The 24,286-nt window shown below is 45.4% G+C and overlaps 1 protein-coding gene across 1 annotated transcript in view; it reads right to left on the bottom strand.

The window, feature by feature from the left end:
• Positions 1-20,470, bottom strand: part of LOC141088646 (pulmonary surfactant-associated protein D-like) — a 263,348-nt gene extending 242,878 nt beyond the window's left edge. The window contains exon 1 of the mRNA XM_073574789.1: positions 20,392-20,470. The gene's annotated coding sequence lies outside the window, so the exon portion shown is untranslated. The remainder of the gene's footprint in view (positions 1-20,391) is intronic.
• Positions 20,471-24,286: the final 3,816 nt, after the last annotated feature.

Raw genomic sequence — 24,286 nt, 5'->3', positions numbered from 1 at the left:
AAATAAAGCACCAGAAAGAAAAAAAACATGTCTCATTCCTGGCTCCAGCTGTATGTTCTCACATCCTGCCCTCACGAGTATACATTCTGCCCCCATGTAATGTCCCATGGTCCTGCCCCATCTGCCCCGTGATCCTGCCCCATCTGTGTCCATTTTATCCATCCTGCACCATGTTCCTCCATTCTGCTCCATGATCCTGCTCCATCTGTGTCCATCTTGCCCCCTGCATCTCCATTCTTGCCCACTGTCTCCCCATCCTGCCTCCGTGCCGCTTTCAAAAAAAAAAAAAAAAAAAAAAAAAAAAAACCCACTTTCTCCTTACCTTGCCACGCTCCTACGGTGATGTTCCCTCCATGCAGTTCAAGTGCGCACTCGCCGGCGAATTGCAATGTCGTCATAAGCCGGCAACGTGCATGCTGACATCAACTGCCAGCCTCTGATTGGCCTGCACGGCAATAGAGTTTAACTGAACCTGCGTCCAAGACGGGGGGGGAGAAATACATAGGAGGGAGAGCGACCCATGGAGAGAGACATGCAGTGGGGAGAGGAGTGCATAGAAGTGAGAGTGACCCATGGGGAGAGAGACATGCAGGGGGGAGAGGCGTGCATAGGAGGGACAGTGACCCTTGGGGAGAGACATGCAGTGGGGTGAGGAGTGCATAGGAGGGAGAATGACCCATGGGAAGAGAGACATACAGGGGAGAGGAGTGTATAGGAGGCAGAGTGACTCATGGGGAGAAAAACATGCATGGGGAGAGGAGTGCATAGAAGGGAGAGTGACCAGGCACAAGGGGATAGAGAGCACACATGGGGAGAGAGACCAGGCACAGGGGGATAAGAGAGCAAACATGTGGAGAGAGACCAGGCACAGGGGGATAAGAGAGCAAACATGTGGAGAGAGACCAGGCACAGGGGGATATGAGAGCACACATGGGGAGAGAGACCAGGCACATGAGGGATGTGAGAGCATACATGGGGAGAATGGCCAGGCACACTGGGATAGAGAGCACACATGGGGAGAGAGACCAGGCACAGAGAGGATAGAGAGTACACATGGGGATAGTGACCGGGGGGGGGGGGGGGATGAGCGCACAGGGGGATAGAGAGCACACATAAGAGACATGCATTGGAGGGAGAGTGACCCATAGGGAGAGAAACATGCATGGGGAGAGGAGTGCATAGGAGGGAGAGTGACCAGGCACAAGGGGATAGAGAGAACGCATGGGGGAGAGACTAGGCACATGGGGATAGAAAGCACACATGGGAAGAGAGACCAGGCACAGAGGGGATAAAAGAGCACACAGGGTAGAATGACCAGGCACAGGGGGATAGAGAGCACACATGATAAGAGACATGCATAGGAGGGAGAGTAGCATGCATGGGAGAGAAGAGTGCATAGAAGGGAGAGCTACCAGGCACAGGCAGATAGAGAGCACACATGGGGGGAGAGAATAGGCACAGGGGGATAGAGAGCACACATGGGGACAGAGACAAGGCACAGGGGGATAGAGAGCACACATGGGGACAGAGACAAGGCACAGGGGGATAGAGAGCACACATGGGGACAGAGACAAGGCACAGGGGGATGTAGGCAGCACACAAGGGGAGAGAGAGACAATGGAACAGGGGGATGTAGACAGCACAAATGGGGAGATACACAGCACATATAGGGAGAGACAGTGACCTCCAGAGCTGCAGTCACTATTCTGCTGTTACATTGTGTCCTATCCTCCAGTTACCTCCAGAGCTGCAGTCACTATTCTGCTGTTACATGTCACCGGTTTCCAATCCATAACATGATATGTCACATGACTGGTGACCCTTTATGTTTGCATTAATAATGAAAATGCAAATTACTAAATAAAACTGAAACATTTAAATACATTATATACAAAATAAATAGTAACAACACAAGGACAATATTCAGTCCAGGCCTGGGCCGCAGAGCTGACGTTCTAACATCAGACCTTATACCTTGCTGCATAAGGATCTGCACGTAGTTTTGTGTAGGCATCACTTTTCATCTACAACAAAATGGCTCCAATCTGTGACTGATCCTAAACTTCATTGTCTTTGTCCTTTTGTAAACACCAAAAACAGGAGGGGGGAGGAGACATCACACACATGGAGCAGCTCCAGCCCACATTTTCAGCACAACCTAAAACATACCAGCTGTAGGTTTTCATTTCAAATTCCAGCAGCTGCCCCCCTAGTGTTTCAAAGTGGAACATATCAAACTTTTTAAAATATTTTTCATATTTTACTCCATTAAAAAATATGATAATATTGGAAAAACAAATCAAAACATTTAATACTTTACATTTTTGCAATTGAAACATTTTTTTTTGATGGCACCTTCCCTTTATGGAAAACTCCCTCTGCTGAACAAATCAGATTGTTCAGTTTAAGGAGCGCTCCCCCTGTTGACCTAACCAGATAGTGCAATTCAGTATTAGGAGTGCTCCACCTGCTGAAGAAATCAGAGAGTGCAGTTCAGTATAAGAGAGATCACACTACTGACCAAAACAGATAGTGCATCTCAGTATAAAGATCTCCTCCTTCTGAGAAAGCAGTTAAATATAAAGAGAGCTCTCCCTGCTGAACAAAGCAGAATGTGCTTTTCGGTATCTGCAGAGCTACACCTGCTGATCAAAACTGGTAGCCCATCTCAGTTTAAGGAAGCTCCCTCTGCTGACCAAAACAGATAGCGCACCTCAGACAAAGGAGAGCTCCCTGTGGTGACCAAATCAGATAGTGCAGCTCAAAATAAAGAAAGCTCCAAAGCTGACAAAACCAAATAATGCAGCTCTCTATAAGGATAGCTCCCCTTGATGACCAAAATTTATAGTGCTTCTCAGTGTAAGAAGTGCTCGCTTTGCTGATGAAAACTGGTAATGCATCTCAGTTTAAGGAGAGCTCCACCTGCTGACCAAATCAGATTTTGGAGTTCAGTATAATTGCAATACACTCGCGGCTATTAACCCGTTTAATGCTGCTGGCAAACTGACATTTAACGTGCGCTTCCAGCCATCATGATGGAAATCCATCCACCAGTGGCCCTGTCACGTGATCGCAGGTCAATGGTGGATTGGCATGAAAACCGGAGGTGTCTTGGAGACCTCTATGGTTGTCACTGCCAGCTTGTTGTGTGCGCCACCCAGTGGTCAGTGCTTGTAGCAAGTGAGTAATTCAGCTACATACAGGTGATCTGATCATCGCCTATATGTAGCAGAGCCGATCGGGTTATGGCAGCATCTAGACTATTGAAGCATGCCAGAAGTAAAAAAAATAACGTTTAAAAATATGTAAAATTTTTTTAAAAATACAAAAGTTCAAATCACCCCTCCTTTCGCCCCATTCAAAATAAAATAATAAAAGAAAAATCACACATATACATATTAGGTATCACCACATTCAGAATCGCCCTATCAATTAAAAAAAGGATAAACCCGATCACTAAACGGCGTAGCGAAAAAAAAAAAAAGTCAAAACGCCAGAATTACGTTTTTTGGTCAACGCGACATTACATTAAAATGCAATAACGGGCGATCAAAAGATCGTATCTGCATATAAATGGTATCAAACGCATCAGCTCAGCGTATAAAAAATAAGCCCTCACCCAGACCAAGATCGTGAAAAATGGAGACGCTACGGGTATTGGAAAATGGCGCTTTTATTTTATTTTATTTATTTTTTTAACAAAGTTTGGATTTTTTTTTCACCAGATAACCAAGAAACTAGACATGTTTGGTGTCTATGAACTCGTAATGACCTGGAGAATAATAATGGCTGGTCAGCTTTAGTATTTAGTGAACATGGTGAAAAGAAAAACAAAAAACAAGTGTGGGATTGCACTTTTTATAATGCTCCAGTATATGATGGGCCTCATTGATGATGCTCCAGTGTATGATGGGCCCTAATAATGCTCCATATATAATGGGCTCCATTTCTAGTGCTCCACTGTATAATGGGCCCCGTAAATGATGCTCCAGTGTCCGATGTCCCCCATTTGGAATGCTCCAGTATATGATGGGCCCCATTTTTAATTAACCCAGGCATGGTATGTGAAAAGAGCTCCATGGAGTAATCTGAAGTGTGTGCTGCATCCTTCACTTTTGGTGTGGGTGAAGGACACAAGGAAAGGGGTTGCTCCTGACCAGAAGCCTGCACTGACGACTCAGTGCTTGCATTTTTTTAAACTTCAGAAGAGGAGGCGATAGAGCTGGAGGCTGTTTCAGCAATGTAAGCCAAAAACAGTTCCTGATGCTCCGGCTTTAAAAGCAGTCTACCTACTCCCAGAAAAGGGAGCCTTACAGGCCTTCCAGAGCTACACCATGACGCAGGCTCAACACCTCCTGCCTTAGCTGCTTTTGTGTTTTTGGCACTACCAGCAGATGCACCACCACCATCATCAGTACCAGGTGGCCCCCCACGCCCACGTCCGCATCCTCTTCCACCATACTTCATGTTTTGGAAAATGGACCCAAAATACCAGCAGATATATGGTACTGTATCAGAAGCGTACAGCTCTATGCAGTCTAGGGATAACAGTAAATCTCCGTATATATTTCATGAGTCACACACAGACGCTCACAGCCTCAGTATGGATTACCCACTAAAATAAAAAGGTGAAAAAGGGTACTGTATCACCAGATACAAGGTATATATAGTATAGTATAAACATTATGAATCTCCGTATATATTTCAGGAGGCAGACACAAACGCTCTCAGGCCCAGTATGGATAAACACAAGAATATGAAAAGCTGTAAATGGGTAATGTAACAGCTTTATACAGTGTTGGGGTAATCTTAAAGCTCCAAATATATTTCTGGATTAACAGACAAACGTTCACATGTTCATTATGGATTACATCAGAATCTAAATAGCAAAAAAGGTTACTGTATCAAAAGCGTACGGGTGTATACAATGTTGGCCAAATTTGAAATCTCGGTACATTTTCGGATGCTCACTCAGTCTGGGTTAGACCATAATAAAAAATGGTGTAAAAAAGGTACTGGATAACAAGATAGCAAGTATATATATTATAGGGTACAATTGAAATCTCCGTATACATAGTCTCGTAGTCACTCTCAGACGCTCACTCAGTATGGATTTGACCGTAATACTAAATGTCGAACACAGGTACTGTATAACATACAAGCTGCATCGAGTATAGGGTAAAAAATGGTATCTCCGATTCACCGTATATATAGAAGGCGTAAACCACACACGCTCACTCACTATGGATGATACCGTAATAAAAAATTTTGAACAAAGGTACTGTATCAGCACATACCAGGTGTATCCAGTCTAGGGTTAATTGTAAATTTCCGTCTATACTTCCGGAGTCAGACACAGACACTCACAGGCTCACTATGTATTACATCAGAATTTAAAAAGTAGAAAAAGGGAAAGGTATTCGAAGCGTACAACAGTATACAGTGTTGTGGTACTTTGATATATATACGAAGATTTAAATCTCAGTAAGCCAGTCCAGACTCTCCGCTACTGGAAACTACATGGATACAAGTACAGACGGAAAGTCGAGTGTTAGTCGAAATTTGGGAATTACTCATCGCAGCTAAACCTCCCGGTAGATGTTGCAGAGGCGATGCAGATCCTCAATTACTGTGTCTGTGGAGACAGCGAAAATGGTTCTTTGTGAAGAAAGGATTGCTTTATCGCAGTAGCGTGGATCACATCACCGTTACTCATCTCCATCAAATTGTGATCACAGAGAGAGATGTAGACATGGTCTTCACTGCATATAATGATGTGTCTGGCCATTTTGGAGTGCAAAAGACAGAAGCCACAGGCCGTTGGCAATTCTATTGGATTGGCATGAGAGGAGACATTGAAAAATGGTGGCAGGAATGTCTCATGTCTGTGACTATCACAACTGTGAAAGGTGATCATAAAGCACCACTGCATCCGCTTGTAAGTTGACGTCCATTACAAATGGTAGCCATTGATCATCTGAAGGTAGACACCACCAGGACAGGCCATAGCTACATCTTAACCATCATCAATCAATACACCAAATTTCTTGTGGCTGTCCCTGTGAAGGATTTAACTGACCAGACTACACAGCGGTGGAGCAGGGAGAGGCAAGTATTGCAACTGGCAAGTGCTGTGGCCATGACCAAGCAGGGGGGCACACTCGTGGGTGACGGTACTGGCACAGGGCCCCTCATAGTACACTGGTGTGTCTGACGGCCAGTGGGCCCCCCAACATCAGAGACACTGTATTGTACGATGAGGGACCCTGTGCCAGTGTCGTCGGCCATCGTGGGCCCATCCACCTGTTCAGAGCAATGGCACTTTCCCGGGTGCGCCAGGTGTTGACCCCAGCCCTTGGGGGGGTGGGCAGCACAGTTAGGGAGGTTTAAAAAAATGGCATATGTTGATGTGTAGGCTGGACATTCAGCTGCTGCAAATAGTGGAATTAGGCAAGTCCGAGGAAGAGGAGGACAAAAGCGAGGCAGTTTTCTGGCAACCTATGTGTCATCAGGGGAAGGTGGGACAAAATCCTTTGAAACCCATGCATGGTTCATTTTAATGAAGGTTAGATCATCAACATTTTGAGTCGACAGACGGGTCCTTTTTTCTGTCAGGATTGATCCAGCAGCACTGAAGACACTTTCAGATAAAACACTAGCAGCAGGGCAAGCGAACGCCTCTAAGGCATAGTGTGCCAATTCAGGCCAGGTGTCCAGTTTAGAGGTCCAATAATCAAAGGGGAATGACCTGTGAGGGAGAACATCGATATGGGAGAAGTAGTTTGTAACCATAGTTGACAACTGCTGTCTCCTGTCACTTGTAATCGATGCAGTATTAGCAGTCGTGTGAGCGGTACTTGAGAAATCATTCCACAACATGGTCATTAAACCCCTGTCTCCAACACCACTGTGTGCACCATGAACACCTCTTCCATTGTACCCACTACGGCTCGTGGGAGAACCAGCACCGCTGCTGTGTGCTGGGAAAGCCTCAAACAAATGGTTTACCAGAGTTGCTTGTTTGTTAGCCAATATTATCTCTAGGTTCTCCTGTGGCATGATGTTGTGTAATTTGCCTTTGTAGCGTGGATCCAGGATGCTGGCTAGCCATTAGTCGTCATCCTTCATCATTTTGGCAATGCGGGGGTCCCTTTTTAGGATCTGCATGGCATAATCGAACATGTAGGAAAATGTTCCAGGTGTCCATAATGCACTGCCACTGCTGGGTGGAGGAGCATATTCTGGCAAATCCACATGACCTTGGAACACCAACATTTTCTCTTGCCCCCTGAGAAGCATCCTCCTGCCCAAAATAATCATCCCCCTCATCCTCCTCGTCTTCCTCCATCTCATCCAGGACAGTTCCCAGACCAGACAATGGCTGACTGTCAGCAAGGCTTCTGTCCCCCTCCTCCTGTTCCTCCTCCGCTGCAGACGCCAGTTCCTTAATGTGCGTCAAACTTTGCATGAGCAGACGCATAAGTGGAATGCTCATGCTTATGATGGCGTCGTCTGCGCTTACCAGCCGAGTGCATTCCTCAAAACACTGAAGGACTTTACAGAGATCTTTCAGCTTTGACCACTGCACACCCCACAATTCCATGTCTTCCCTCAAACTGCCTGCCCGTGTATCCTCCCACAAATGCATTACAGACTGCCTCTGTTCGCGCAGCCTCTCAACTATGTGCAGGGTGGAGTTCCACCTTGTTGCAATGTCTATGATGAGGTGGTGCTTGGGGAGGTGGAGCAATCGCTGCAGCTTCTGCATACGACTGGAGTGGACGTTTGAGCGACGGATGTGCGAGCACAGTCTTTGCACCTTATGGAGCAGGGATGTTAACTCTGGATAATTATTAAGGAAGCACTGCACCACCAGATTCAAAGTGTGAGCCAGGCAAGCTATGTGTGTGAGTTTTGCACGGGCTATGGCTGCCACAAAATTTCGGTCGTTATCACTGACTACCTTGCCTGGCTCAAGATGTAGACTGCCCAGCCTTGACTCAGTTTGTCGCTGCAAGTAGTCGGCCAGTATCTCCGCAGTGTGTCTGTTGTCGCCCAAAGACATCATCTTTAACACAGCCTGCTGACGCTTACCACTAGCTGTTCGATAGTGGGACACCTCGTGTGCAACACTGCCAGTTGCGGATGTAGTGCTCGTGCGACTGCGCTCTGTGGACGAGCTTTCGCTTCTGGAGGAGAAGGAGGAGGAGGGTCAAAAGCCTACAGCCAACTGTTTCCTATACCGTGGGATAGGCAGCACTGTCCCCTGTGGAGCCTGCATCCACCACATTAAACCAGTGCGCAGTGATGGACACGTAACTGTCCTGGCCATGCCTACTGGACCATTCATCTGTTGTGATGTGCACCTTTCCACTCACTGATTGCTTGAGTGCATGGACAATGCAGTGTTTCACATGCAGGTGGATGGCTGGGAAGGCTTTTCGAGAAAAGAAGTGCCGACTGGGTAGGTCATAGCGTGGGACTGCGTAGGCCATGAGCTCGTGGAAAGCTTCGCTTTCAACCAAACGGTAGGGCATCATCTATAATGAGATTAGTTTGGCAATGTAGGCGTTCAAACACAGTGTACGCTGTTATGATGAGTCACCGAAGGAGGAAAAAACAAAATACCAGCTAAGTCCAGAAAACCAGAGAGGTAGGCAGCTATCGGATTGCAGACCCCTGAACCTATCCACAACAACTAGCAGTAGCCGTGGGGGGGGTTCCTACGGTGCCCTAGACCCCTCGATCACAGCCGGAGAACTATATAGCCTAAAGACAGAAAGGGGAAAACTAAACTGCCCCAGAGCAGACCCCAAAGCAATAGGCAGCCCCCAACATATAATGACGGTGAAGCAAGATGAAAACACTAACACAGATAGAAAGATAGGTTGAGCAAATGATGGGGCCCAAGCTAACTACATAGGACAGGATAGGAAAGCTGCTGTCTGCCATCCGCAAAAACCCTATCAAAATGAGCCAACCGACTGATAGGAAAAACAGGCCCTGAAGTCGCTAGGCTTCAAAAGACTATATCAGCACTCAGGTATATTCTGAAGACAGAGCAAAATAACAACAGATCAGAGACAAAAATGGAGTTCAGCTCACCCCCGGCCTGGGATGGCAGAACTCCCAAAAAAAAACAAGGCAAAACAAAAACAAAACTGAAGAGTACAAAGAAGAGCAGAAAAACTTAGCTTTGAGATGCAGGAATCAGACTGGTCTCCAAGAATCCAGCAGGAAAATCACCAGCCAGGAAGAAGGGCGTTGGCAGCCTTATATCCAGTCCTCAATTCCAGCCACCCAGTCATCATCTAGCTGCCCAGGTGTTTGGTAATCAGTCTCACTACCTTCCTTCACTAGAGGGAGTTCATCAGACCTCAATGGTGAAGGGAAAAATGAACTCACAACAGTTCCTCCCCCTTGAGGAGGGGTCACCAAACCCTCATCCATGCCACCAGGGCGATCCGGGTGAGCCCGATGAAAGGCACGCACCAATCTTTCAGCATGAATATCAGAGGCAGAGACCCAGGAATTATCCTCCTGACCATAACCCTTCCACTTAACCAAATACTGGAGTCTCCGTCTAGCCAGACGGGAATCCAGTATCTTCTCTACCTCATTCCATGTTACCTTCAACCAATATAGGGTCAGGAGGTGCCACCACAGGAACTACTGGTTCAACAAACCTCTTCAACAAGGACTTATGAAACACATTATGAATTTTAAATGTGACAGGAAGAGCCAACCGAAAAGAGACCGGATTAATAATCTCCAAAATCTTGTAAGGTCCAATAAATCTAGGATTAAACTTAGGAGAAGCCACCTTCATAGCGATATTTTTTGATGACAACCAAACCATATCACCCACCTTAAACTGGGGACCAACGGTCCTACGCCGGTTGGAAAACCGCTAGGCCTTTTCCTGGGAGAGAGACAACTTATCCACTACTTGGTCCCAGACCTGGTGCATTCTCTCCACCACAGTGTCAACACCTGGGCAGGCAGAAGGCTCCACCTGCCCTGAAGAAAATCGAGGGTGAAAACCAAAGTTACAAAAAAAAAGTGACATCAAAGTGGCAGAACTAGCTCTATTATTTAAAGCAAATTCGGCCAAGGGCAAAAATGAAACCCAATCATCCTGATCGGCAGAAATAAAACATCTCAAATACGACTCCAAAGTCTGGTTTGTTCTCTCCGTCTGCCCATTGGTCTGAGGGTGAAACGCAGAGGAGAAGGACAACTGAATTCCCAGCTTGGAACAGAAAGTCCTCCAAAATCTAGACACAAACTGAACTCCTCTGTCAGATACAATGTTCTCAGGAATCCCATGCAAGCAAACCACCTGTTGCAAAAACAAGGGCACCAACTCAGAGGAAGATGGCAACTTAGGGAGTGGTACAAGATGAACCATCTTAGAGAACCTATCACAAATCACCCAAATAACAGTCATTCTCTGAGAGACAGGCATATCAGAGATAAAATCCATTGAAATATGGGTCCATGGCCTCCTGGGCACAGGCAAAGGCATCAACAAGCCACTAGAGCGAGAACAAGGTTTAGACCGGGAGCAAGTCCCACAGGGCTGCACAAAATTCCTGACATCACGAGACAAGGTGGGCCACCAAAAAGATCGACTCACCAGATCTCTAGTACCAAAAATACCTGGATGACCAGCCAATGCAGAGCAATGAACTTCAGACATCACTCTCTTCCTCCACTGGTCAGGAACATACAACTTTCCACTGGGACAACACTCAGGTTTGTCCTCCTGAAACTCTTCCAGAGCACGTCTCAAATCGGGCAAGATGGCAGAAAGAACTACCCCCTCGCCTAAGATGGTAGCAGGCTTAGTCACAACAGGAGAATCAGCAAGGAAACTCCTAGAGAGGGCGTCTGCCTTGAGATTCTTAGTGCCCGGAAGAAAAGACCACAAAATCAAAACGTGTGAAAAACAAGGCCCACCTAGCCTGTCTAGGATTCAAGCGCTTGGCCGACTCCAGGTAAATCAAATTCTTGCTGTCAGTAAGGACCACGACTTGGTGTTTGGCTCCCTCCAACCAATGTCTCCACTCCTCAAATGCCCATTTCATGGCCAACAGTTCCCGATTCCCCACATCATAGTTACGTTCGGATGGAGAGAACTTTCAGGAAAAGAAAGCATAAGGATTCATTTTAGATGTCACAGGATCTTTTTGGGACAACACCGCTCCTGCACCAATCCAGAAGCGTCCACCTCCACCTGAAACGGGAGTAAGACATCAGGTTGCCGCCAAACCGGAGCAGAAGTGAATCTTCGCTTCAGCTCCTGAAAGGAAGAAACAGCCTCCGGAGACCAACTCAGCACATCAGCACCCTTCCTAGTCAAATCCGTCAATGGCTTGGCAATACCAGAAAAATTAGCTATAAATTTCCGATAAAAATTAGCAAAACCCAAAAACTTCTGGAGGGCCTTCAAAGAAGTGGGCTGAACCCAATCATAAATGGCCTGTACCTTGGCCAGGTCCATTTCAATAGTTGACGGAGACAAAATAAATCCCAAAAATGAAATCCTCTGTGCCCCAAAAAGGCATTTCAATCCCTTGACATACAGGGAATTCTCCCTCAAAATCCGGAACACAGTCCGAACATGTTCCACATGAGAGTCCCAATTCTTGGAGTAGATCAAAATATCATCCAGATAGATAATCAAAAATGTATCCACAAAGTCTCGGAATATATCGTTCATGAAGCACTGGAAGACAGAAGGGGCATTAGTGAGCCCAAAAGGCATCACCAGGTACTCAAAATGTCCCTCCGGAGTATTAAACGCTGCCTTCTATTCATCCCCATGCTTAATGCGAATAAGATTATACGCCCCCCTGAGGTCAAGCTTGGTAAACCAGCAAGCACCTTTAACTCTGGAGAATAGATCAGAAATCAGGGGTAACGGATACTGATATTTAACAGTCATTTTGTTGAGGGCACGATAGTCAATACAAGGCCTTAATGAACCATCCTATTTAGCCACGAAAAAAAACCCAGCACCCAAGGGTGAAGAGGATGGTCTAATATGACCCTTCTCCAATGCCTCCTTAATATAGGATCGCATAGCCTCGTGCTCGGGTACAGATAAATTGAAGAGCCGACCCTTGGGAAATTTACACCCCGGGTTCAGCTCAATAGCACAGTCATAACTCCTATGAGGAGGCAAAGACGCAGACTCATTCTCACTAAATACATCATAAAAGTCAGCCAAATAGTCAGGAACATCATGTGACTGGGGAGAGGTGGAGAAAACAGGAGCATCACTAAGGGCACACCGACAACCCCAACTCACCACAGACAAAGATTTCCAATCCAGAACTGGATTATGGATTTGCAACCAGGGAAACCCCGGAACAATGGTATCATGCAAATTATGCAACACCAAAAATCTGCAATTCTCTTGGTCTGGGGCGACCCGCATTACCACCTGGGTCCAAAACTGAGGTTTATTCTTCGCCAAAGGAGTAGCATCAATACCCCTCAAAGGGATAGGCGTCCGCAGAGGTGTCATAGGAAATCCACAACGTTTAGCAAAATCCAAGTCCATCAGGTTCAGAGCTGCTCCTGAATCCACAAAAGCCTTGGCGGAAAATGTGGACAGGGAGCAGATCAGAGTAATTGCCAGAAGAAACTTAGGTTGAACACCACCCACAGAAAACGTGTGTGCACAACGTTTCTCTCGTTTAGGGCAGACAGAAATAATATGCGAGGCATCTCCACAAAAAAAAAACAAAAAAAAAAAACACACATCTTATTACGCCTTCTGAACTCCTGACATTGCGCCCTAGACAAAACTCTATCACATTGCATAGGTTCAGACATTTGTTCAACAGGTGGTAACATCTCTCGTGTAGTTTTGCGTTCACGTAAACGCCGATCCACCTGAATGGCTAATGACATAGAATCGTCAAGACCAGAGGGAACATCGGATTGCAGACCCCTGAACCTATCCACAACAACTAGCAGTAGCCGTGGGGGGTTCCTACGGTGCCCTAGACCCCTCGATCACAGCCGGAGAACTATATAGCCTAAAGACAGAAAGGGGAAAAACTAAACTGCCCCAGAGCAGACCCCAAAGAAATAGGCAGCCCCCAACATATAATGATGGTGAAGCAAGATGAAAACACTAACACAGATAGAAAGATAGGTTGAGCAAATGATGGGGCCCAAGCTAACTACATAGGACAGGATAGGAAAGCTGCTGTCTGCCATCCGCAAAAACCCTATCAAAATGAGCCAACCGACTGATAGGAAAAACAGGCCCTGAAGTCGCTAGGCTTCAAAAGACTATATCAGCACTCAGGTATATTCTGAAGACAGAGCAAAATAACAGATCAGAGACAAAAATGGAGTTCAGCTCACCCCCGGCCTGGGATGGCAGAACTCCCAAAAAAAACAAGGCAAAACAAAAACAAAACTGAAGAGTACAAAGAAGAGCAGAAAAACTTAGCTTTGAGATGCAGGAATCAGACTGGTCTCCAAGAATCCAGCAGGAAAATCACCAGCCAGGAAGAAGGGCGTTGGCAGCCTTATATCCAGTCCTCAATTCCAGCCACCCAGTCATCATCTAGCTGCCCAGGTGTTTGGTAATCAGTCTCACTACCTTCCTTCACTAGAGGAGGGAGTTCATCAGACCTCAATGGTGAAGGGAAAAAATGAACTCACAACAGTACGCAGATGAGAGGATGAGTACTTTCTTTTCCTACTCAGAGTGTCTGGTAGGGCGAGCTGGACTGGAGAGCTGCATATGGGTGAAGTAGCGGTGGACCGGATGGAGTGAGAGGGGGTTGGTGATGGTATTAGTGGTGATGTCCTAGATTCAGTGTTGTGTTGCAAAACTATTGTGATTCCCTGAGTGCTTTGGCCTTGCGACGACACTTCAACATTTAGTGCTGGTGGTGTACTTAACGGTGGCGGTGGTCTTACAGTGGGGGAAGCGATGTAGCATTGCTGGCTACCTTCAGTCGGAGCAGGTGCACATGCGCTACCTGAGGATTTGTAGTCCGTCCATGCTTGCAAGTGCATGTTGGTTAAATGTCTAAGCATGCAACTGGTATTCAAATTTCGGAGTTGTTTACCTCGGCTAAAGGTCCTTCCGCACTTCTTACAGGTAACCTTTGCCTCATCAGTAGGATTTTGGACAAAGAAGTGCCACACTGCACTCTTCCTACTATGGTATACATTTTCTGGCCTTGCACGCTGTGCTAAGCTGACCGTCTGCCCAAGCTGTCCTGCAACTCTTAGTTTTTGGTCCACGTTTTTGGACAGCTATGGGCCTGCTAGATAACCACTGTCACAATGTCAATGCCTGCTGCGGATCCTTCTCCTTATCTGAACTATTGCCAGTGCCACCCTCCTCCCCCAATGGATGCCAATCCGGGTCAAGAACTGGGTCATCCTTCACCTCCTCTTCAAAGTCATCTGCACCTTCCTCTTTACCTTCCTCTGTCACCGTGTAAGGTGGTATAGTATGCGGGAAGGGGCACCTGAGTTTCATCAGGGTCAGATTCTGGCTCAGTAGACTGCGAGGGCAATGTAGTACTCTGGGTCAATGTACCAGCAGAATCATCTAGCAGTGGCTGTGCATCAGTGCACTCCATGTCAGATTCATCTTGGACTGGGGAATTCAGGATTTGACTGGATAACCCAGGCATGGTATGTGAAACGAGCTCCATAGAGTAATCTGAAGTGTGGGCTGCAGCATCCTTAACTTTTGGTGGGGGTGAAGGACACAAGGAAAGGTGTTTTTTCTGACCAGAACCCTGCACTGACGACTCCGTTCTTGCAGCTTTCAAACGTTCAGAAGAGGAGGCAATAGAGCTGGTGGCTGTTTCGGCAATGTACGCCAAAACCTGTTCCTTATGCTTCGGCTTTAAAAGCGGTTTTCCTACTCCAAGAAATGGGAACCTTACTGGCCTTCTTGGGCCAGATGATGACGCAGGCTCCACACCTCCTGCCTTAGCTGCTATTGTGCTTTTGCCAGAACCAGCCGATGCACCACCACCATCAGTACCAGCTGCGCCCCCCGGCCCACGTCCGCGGCCCTCTTCCACCATACTTCCTCATTTTTTGGGAAAATGTACCAAAAATACAAGCAGAGAGATGGTACTGTATGAGGAGCGTCCAGCTGTGTAAGGTGTATTAAAAAAATTAAATCTACGTATATATTTTGTTAGTCACTGACGTTCTCCCAGTATGTATTTGACCGTAATCCAACAAGCAGATATACGGAACTGTATCAGAAGTGTACAGCTGTATACGTTTTTTGTGTAACTAACAATCTCCATATATGTATTTACGGAGTGTCACACACAGACGCTGACTCTGTATAGATGTGACTGTAATGCGAATGGCAGATATACAATACTGTTTGAGAATCAGACAGCTCTATACGGCGTCTGTATGGAAAATTGTCAGTCTCCGTCTATTTTTATATGGAGTGACACATGCTGTCTCTGTATAGTTTTGACCGTTATCAAACAGCAGATATACAAAACTGTTTGAAAAGTAGACAGCTCTATAAGGTGTAGGTCTGAAAAAATGGAAAATCTCCTCGGTTTGTTTTTCCAGAGTCACACAGATAGCTTGTATTTGTCCGTGTTACCAGTCGGTACACGGTAGTGTGTGAGGAGCGTACACCACTATACGGTGTCTGTATGGAAAATTGTCAATCTCCGTCTATTTTTATACGGAGTGACACACGCTGTCTCTGGATAGTTTTGACCGTAATCAAACAGCAGATATACGAAACTGTTTGAAAAGCGGACAGCTTGAGAAGGTGTAGGTCTGGAAAACTGGAAAATCTCGGCTTTTTTTCCCAGAGTAACACACAGATAGCTTGTATTTGTCCGTGATACCAGCCGGTACACGGTAGTGTGTGAGGAGCGTACACCGCTATACGGTGTGTGAAAAAATGAACGCTCGGTAACTCACCAGAACAAAATAATAAAAGTTGGAGTGCTTTGAAAAAAGCAGTTTGAACAGCATTGTGCACACAGCAATGCAGCTATCAGGTAGCCTTAAAAGGCTGCCTAATCACCACCAGCACTGATGCACACAACAAAAATCCTCCCCTTTCACTGCACACTAACTGTACAGTGAAAAGCGCTATTAGCAGAAGCAATATTTTTTCTTCTTCCCTGCGTAACGCTCTCCCTATTCAGAATCAGCAGCAGCACCTCTCCCTACTCTAAGATCAGCAGAAGTAAGATGGCGGTCGGCGGTCACGGCCTTTTATAGCCACTGTGACGCCACACAAAGCCAGCCAATCACTTCAATGCCCTTCTCTAAGATGGTGGTGGCCACTGCCCATGTCATCACGTTGCCCACAGTGTGCGTCCTCCATCATTGGCTGAGAAAAGGCGCTGGAAGCATTATTTGAAACGTGACTTTGGTGCTTGGCTGGGCGACCTCATGGCCGACCTCACGCTATGGTCGGGTTTCAATCGGCGAAACCCGACTTTAGCTAAAGTCGGCGATTTTGAATTTGACCGACCCGTTTCACTCAACTCTACTCCTTGGGGCGGGTCTAGTTTCCAAAATGGGGTCACTTGTGGGGGATTTCTACTGGTTAGACACATCAGGGGCTCTGCATACGCAACATGATGCCCGCAGAACATTCCATCAAAGTCTGCATTCCAAAATGGTGCTCCTTCCCTTCTGAGCTCTGCCATGCACCCAAACAGTGGTTCCCCCCCACATATGGGGTATTAGCGTACTCAGGACAAATTGCATAACAACTTTTGTGGTCCAATTTCTCCTGGTACCCTTGGGAAAATAAAAAATAGTGGGCTAAAAAATCATTTGAGGAAAAAAAAAAATGTGATTTTTTTATTTTCACGGCTCTGCGTTACAAACTTCTGTGAAGCAATTGGGGGTTCAAAGTGCTCACCACACATCTAGATAAGCTCCTTGGGGGGTCTAGTTTCCAAAATGGGGTCACTTGTGGGGGGTTTCCACTGTTTAGGCACATCAGGGGTTCTTCAAACACAACATGGCGTCCAATCTCAATTCCAGCCAATTCTGCATTGAAAAAGTCAAATGGCGCTCCTTCGGTTCCAAGCTCTGCCTTGCGCCCAAACAGTGGTTTACCCCCACATATGGAGTATCGGCGTTTTCCGGAGAAATTGCACAATAAGTTTTGTGGTTCATTTTCTCTTTTTACTCTTGTGAAAATAAAAATAAACTGGTTCTGAAGTAAAATGTTTGTAAAAAAGTTAAATGTTTATTTGCCTCTTCCACACATTGCTTCAGTTCCTGTGAAGCACATAAAAGGGTTAATAAACTTCTTGAATGTGGTTTTGAGCACCTTGAGGGGTGCAGTTTTTAGAATGGTGTCACTTTTGGGTATTTTGTCATATTGTCCCCTCAAAGTGACTTCAAATGTGAGGTGGTCCCTAAAAGAAAATGGTTTTGTAAATTTTGTTGTAAAAATGAGAAATCACTAATCAACTTTTAACCCGTATAACTCCCTAACAAAGAAAAATTTTTGTTCCAATATTGTGCTGATGTAAAGTAGACAAGTGGGAAATGTTATTTATTAAGTAATTTTTGTCACATCTCTGATTTAAGGACATAAAAATTAAAAGTTTGAAAATTGCAAAATTTTTAAAATTTTCACCTTATTTCTGTTTTTTTCATAAATAAACGCAAGTTATGTCAGAGAAATTTTACCCCTAACAAGAAGTAAAATATGTCACGAAAAAAGAGTCTCAGAATCAGCGGGATGCATTAAAGCGTTCCAGAGTTATAACCTCAAAGTGACAGTGGTCAGAATTGTAAAAGTTGGCCTGGTCATTAAGCTGCAAATTGGCTCTGTCATTAAGGGGATAAGGAAAGCTCCCTCTGCTGGCAATACCAGATAATGCAGTTCATTATAAGGACAGCTCCCTTTGCTTACCAAAAACAGCTCAGTAAAAAGTGAGCTCCCTCTGCTGGTGAAAACAGATAGTGGAGCTCAGTATAAGGAGAGCTTCCTTTGCTGACCAAGAGAGCGCACATCAGAGTAAGAAGAGCTCCCCTTGCTGACCTTTTCAATAGTGCAGTTCAGTGAAAGGAGCGCTCCCACTGGTGTAAAATCAGATAGTGCAGTTTAGGATAATCTAAACAGGTAATGCATTTCATTTTAAGGAAAGCTCCCCCTGCTGACCAAATCAGATAGTGCAGATCAGTATAAGGAGTGCTCCCCTTGCTGACCAACACAGCTTGTACAGCTCAGTACCCTGCTCCTTTCATTCTATGTTTCAATATTTCAGACATCCTCCAAGATCAGTACTTATCTAGGAAAAATACTCTGTGCTGCTGTGAACCATGTTACTTGCATCCTTTAAGATCACCAAACTCCTTTCCTAAAATACCCTAGGCTGCTGTGAACCCTGTTCCTTTCATCGTATATCTTTTACTCTGTGCCACCATCCCCTACAAAGATCAGCACTCTCCTACTAAATACTCTGTGCTGCTGTATACCTCTATCCTTACATTCTGTGCCTCTTAGTCTGAGACCCCCCATAGAACCAGCACCCTCCTCTCTCCTGAAATACTCTGTGCTGCTGTGGACCCCTCTCCTTGCATCTTGTGGCTCTCAGTCTGCGACCTCCCACAAGATCTGCGCACTCATCTCCTGAAATCCTCTGTGCTGCTGGGCACACTGCTTCTGTATGTAATTAACCCCTTCACCCCCCAAGGGTGGTTTGCACGTTCATGACCGGGCCAATTTTTACAATTCTGACCACTGTCCCTTTATGAGGTAATAACTCTGGAATGCTTCCATGGATCCCGGTGATTCTGACATTGTTTTCTCGTGACATATTGTACTTCATGGTAGTGGTAAAATTTCATTCAAATAACTTGCGTTTATTTGTGAAAAAAAACGGAAATTTGGCAAAAATTTTTGAAAATTTCACAATTTTCCAACTTTGAATTTTTATGCCCTTAAATCACAGAGATATGGCACACAAAACTTGATAACTAACATTTCCCACATGTTTACTTTATATCAGCACAATTTTGGAACCAAAATTTTTTTTTGTTAGGAAGTTATAAGGGTTAAAAGTTGACCAGCGATTTCTCATTTTTGCAACACCATTTTATTTTTAGGACCACATCACATTTGAAGCCACTTTGAGGGGTCTATATGATAGAAAATAACCAATGGTGACACCATTCTAAAAACTGCACCCCTTAAGGTGCTCAAAACCACATTCAAGAAGTTTATTAACCCTTTAGGTGCGTCCACAAAAATGATCTTTTCACCCCAATTTTTATTTTCCCAAGGGTAACAGGACCCTAAAAGTTATTGTGCAATTTGTCCTGAGTATGCTAATACCCCACATGTGGGGGTAAACCACTATTTGGGCGCATGGCAGAGCTCGGAAGGGAAGCAGCGCCATTTGACGTTTTTTGGCTGGAATTGAGATCGGACATCATGTCGCGATTGGAAAACCCCTGATGTACCAAAACAGTGGAAACCCCCCACAAATGACACCATTTTGGAAACTAGACCCCCTAAGGAACTTATCTAGATGTGTGGTGAGCACTTTGAACCCCCCAGTGCTTCACAGAAGTTTATAACGCCCGGGCGTGAAAATAAAAAATTCGTATTTTTTCCACAAACATGATCTTTTAGTCACCATTTTTTTTTATTTTCCCAAGGGTAACAGGAAAAATTGGATGACAAAAGTTGTTGTCCAATTTGTCCTGAGTACGCTGATACCCCATATGTGGGAGAAAACTACTGTATGGGCACACATCAGGGCTCGGAAGGGAAGTAGTGATGTTTTGGAATGCAGACATTGATGGAATGGTCTGCGGGTGTCATGTTGCCTTTGGAGAGCCCCTAATGTACCTAAACAGTGGAAACCCCCCACAAATGACCCCATTTTGAAAACTAGACCCCCTAAGGAACTTATCTAGATGTGAGGTGAGCACTTTGAACCCCCAAGGGCTTCACAGAAGTTTATAATGCCCGGGCATGAAAATAAAAAAATCGTATTTTTTCCACAAACATGATCAATTAGTCCCCAATTTTTTTATTTTCCCAAGGGTAACAGGAGAAATTGAACCCCAAAAGTTGTTGTCCAATTTGTCCTGAGTACGCTGACACCCCATATGTGGGAGAAAACTACTGTATGGACACGTCAGGGCTCGGAAGGGAAGTAGTGACGTTTTGGAATGCAGACTTTGATGGAATGGTCTGCGGGTGTCATGTTGCTTTTGGAGAGCCCCTAATGTACCGTATATACTCGAATATAAGTCGAGATTTTCAGCCCAAAAAATTGGGCTGAAAGTCCCCCTCTCATCTTATATTCGAGTCATATACAAAGGGGGTCAGAGGGGGAGGGGGGGGCGGGGGTGTCAGGTCATGCTTACCCGCCCTGACGCTGTCTCTTGAGCCCCCAGCTTCTCCCCGTGCTCTCTCTTCCTGCCTTCAGCGGTCACGTGGTGACTCATGAATATGCGCATATTAATGAGCGGTATCACAAGACCACTGAATGCAGGAAGAGAGAGCGCCGAGAAGCTGGGGACTCAAGCGACAGCGTCAGGACGGGTAAGTATAGTGATACTCACCTGTCCTGCGTCCATGGCTGCTTGCTGCTGTCTGTCATCGGTCAGTGACTTCAGACAGCAGAGGGCGCGGTGACATGGTTAGTGCGCGCCGCGCCCCCTGCAGTCTGAACGTCACTGACTGATGACGTGCAGATAGCGGTGAGCAGCCATGGACACAGGACAGGTGAGAATCTGACACCCAGTGACGGAGAGGCGAGTATGTCATTTTTTTTATTTTTACATGCAGCAGCATGAGGGCAGCATATGAGGGAACAATCTATGGAGGCAGCATATGAGGGAACAATCTATGGAGCTATTTATGGGGGCAGCATATGGGGGAACAATCTATGGAGCTTCTTCTGAGGACACCATATGGGGGAATAATCTATGGAGCATTTCCCACCCTAGACTTATACTCGAGTCAATAAGTTCTCCCAGTTTTTTGTGGCAAAATTAGGGGGGTCGACTTATACTCGGATCGACTTATACTCGAGTATATACGGTACCTAAACAGTGGAAACACCCACAAATGACCCCATTTTGGAAACGAGAACCCCTAAGGAACTTATCTAGATGTGTGGTGAGCACTTTGAACCCCCAAGGGCTTCACAGAAGTTTATAATGCCCGGGCATGAAAATAAAAAAATCGTATTTTTTCCACAAACATGATCAATTAGTCCCCAATTTTTTCATTTTCCCAAGGGTAACAGGAGAAATTGGACCACAAAAGTTGTTGTCCAATTTGTCATGAGTACGCTGACACCCCATATGTGGGAGAAAACTACTGTATGGACACACGTTGGGGCTCGGAAGGGAAGCAGTGACATTTTGGAATGCAGACTTTGATGGAATGGTCTGCGGGTGTCATGTGCGTTTGGAGAGCCCCTGATGTACCTAAACTATTGAAACTCCCCACAAGTGACCCCATTTTGGACACTAGACCCCCCACGGAACTTATCTAGATGTGTGGTGAGCACTTTGAACCCCCAAGTGCTTCACAGAAGTTTATAACGCTCGGACGTGAAAATAAAAAAATCATTTTTTTCCACAAAAATGATATTTTTGCCCCAATTTTTTATTTTCCTAAGGGTAACAGGAGAAATTGGACCCCAAAAATTGTTTTGCAATTTGTCTTGAGTAGGCTGATACCCTACATGTGGGGGGAAAACACTGTTTGGGCGCATGGCAGAGCTTGGAAGGGAAGGAGCACCATTTGACTTTTTCAACTCAGAATTGGCTGGAATTGAGATCAGATGCCATGTTGCATTTGGAGAGCCCCTGATGTGCCCAAACAGTGGAAACCCCCCCCAATTATAACTCCAACCCTAACCCCAACACACCCCTAACCCTAATCTCAGCCCTAACCCTAACGGAAAAATGGAAATATACATTTTTTTTTATTTTATTATTTTTCCCTAACTAAGGGGGTGATAACGGGGGGTTTGATTTACTATTTATGGCGGTTTTTATGTTTGGCGGCTGTCACACGCTAAAAGACGCTTTTTATTGTAAAAATAGTTTTTGCATCACCACATATTGTGAGCTATAATTTTTCCGTATTTTGACCCACCGAGTCATGTGAGGTCTTATTTTTTGCGGGACGAGTTGACGTTTTTATCGGTACCATTTTCGGGCATGTGACTTTTTTGATCGCTTTTTATTCCGATTTTTGGAACGCAGAATGAACAAAAACCAGCGTTTCATGAATTTCTTTTGGGGAGTGCGTTTACACCGTTCCGCGTGCGGTAAAATTGATAAAGCGGTTTTATTCTTTGGGTCAGTATGGTTACAGCGATACCTCATTTAGGTTTTTTTTTATGTTTTGTCGGTTTTATGCAATGAAAACTATTTTATATAAAAAAATAATTATTTTTGCATCGCTTTATTCTGTGAGCTATAACTTTATTTTTTCGCTGATGCTGTGTGGCAGCTCGTTTTTTGTGGGACAAGATGATGTTTTCAGCGGTACCATGGATATTTATATGCGTCTTTTTGATCGCGCGTTATTACACTTTTTGTTTGGCGGTATGATAATAAATCATTATTTTTTGCTTCGTTTTTTATTTTTATTTTTTAAGGGGTTCACTAAAGGGGTTAGCTAATGGGACAGTTTTATAGGGTGGGTCGTTACGGACGCGGCAATACCTAATATGTGTACTTTTATTGTTTTTTTATTTTTATTTTCAAAAAATGAATTTATTGGGGAATTTTTTTTTTTTGCTAATTTATTTAGCGATTTTTTTAAAATTATTTTTACATTTTTTTTATTTTTTTATACTTTATTAAATAGTCCCAGGTGGGACATCACTGTCCTGTGACAGATCAGCGATCTGTCACAGGCAGTGCCGAAGGCTTCCTCATGCCTGCGCTTTGCAGGCACTGAGGAAGCCAGCTTCCTGCAGGCCCCCGAAGGCCCCCGTCGCCATCTTGGATTCGGGGGCCTGCAGGAATGGAGCCCCCCGCAGCAGCGCTGCACATTGTGCTGCCGTGGGGGGGCTCAGGGAAGCACGGAGGGAGCCCCCTCCCTGCCGATGCTTCCCTTTAACTCCCGGTACACCGCGATCGTGTTTGATCGCGGTGTGCAAGGGGTTAATGTGTCGGGGGCGGTCCGTGACCGCCCCTGACACATTGTGCCAGGTGTCAGCTGTGATAATCAGCTGACACCCGGCCACGATCAGCGGCGCTCACCACGTGGGCGCCGCTGATCGCGGTAGACGTACTATCCCGTCCATGGCTCAGTATAAAGAGAGCTCGCCTTGCAGTTCAGTATAAGAAGTGCGCCCCTTGATGACCAAAACATACAGTGCATCTTAGTTTAAGGAGAGCTCCCCCTGCTGATGAAACCAGATAGTGCATTTCAGTATAAGGAGAGCTCCACCTGCGGATCAAATCAGATAGCTCAGTTCAGTATAAGGAGAGCACTCCCTGCTGACCAAAACAGGTAGTGCATCTCAGTTTAAGGAAAGCTCCCCCTGCTGACCAAATCAGATCGTGCATTTCATTATGAGAGCTCTCCCCTCTGACCAAAATTGTGCAGTTCAGTATAACGAGAGCTCTCTCTGCTGACCAAAACAGAAAGTGAACTTCAATTTAAGTAGAACTCGCCCTTCTGACCAAACCAAATATTGCAGTTCATGATACACAGGTCAAAATTGTTGGTACCCCTCGTTTAAAGGGGAAGTGCCGCAATTTGTCTCTTGTGTTAAAAATGATTGTTCATATAAATAATTATTTTTAATACAAAATAAAATGTTTTAACTTTAATTTTTTTACTATTATTTTTGCAGCCATTGAGTGCTGCCATTTTGCTTTGCAGGAGTGTAAGAGACACTTTTTAGCGTTTTCGCGGCGGTTTTAAACATGCGATTTTGCCGCGAAAATGCGAAAAATAAGCATCCCATGCATTCCTATGGGATTCCGCAGTGCTGTGCTAATGCTGCGTTTTTTTCCGCGGCGGAATCGCTTCGCGGTAAAAAACGCAGCATGCTCATTAATTTAGCGGAATCACGGCGATCCCGCACCCTTAGGAATGCATTGTTCCTCTTACTTCCCGCATGTGGCTGTGCACACCATGCGGAAAGTAAGCAGAACATTTGCGAATGGTACCCACGGTCCGGAGGAGAGGAGACTGTCCTCTGGGCTTTGGGTACCATATCCCTGTAAAAAATAGAATTAAAATAAAAAATATTGTTATTCTCACCTTCCGGCATCCCGCGCT

The sequence above is a fragment of the Dendrobates tinctorius genome, unplaced genomic scaffold (assembly GCF_039654945.1).
Source record: "Dendrobates tinctorius isolate UK_male_01 unplaced genomic scaffold, ASM3965494v1 ptg000040l, whole genome shotgun sequence".
Taxonomy (NCBI): domain Eukaryota; kingdom Metazoa; phylum Chordata; class Amphibia; order Anura; family Dendrobatidae; genus Dendrobates; species Dendrobates tinctorius.
This window is presented reverse-complemented; position numbering and strand designations above follow the sequence as displayed.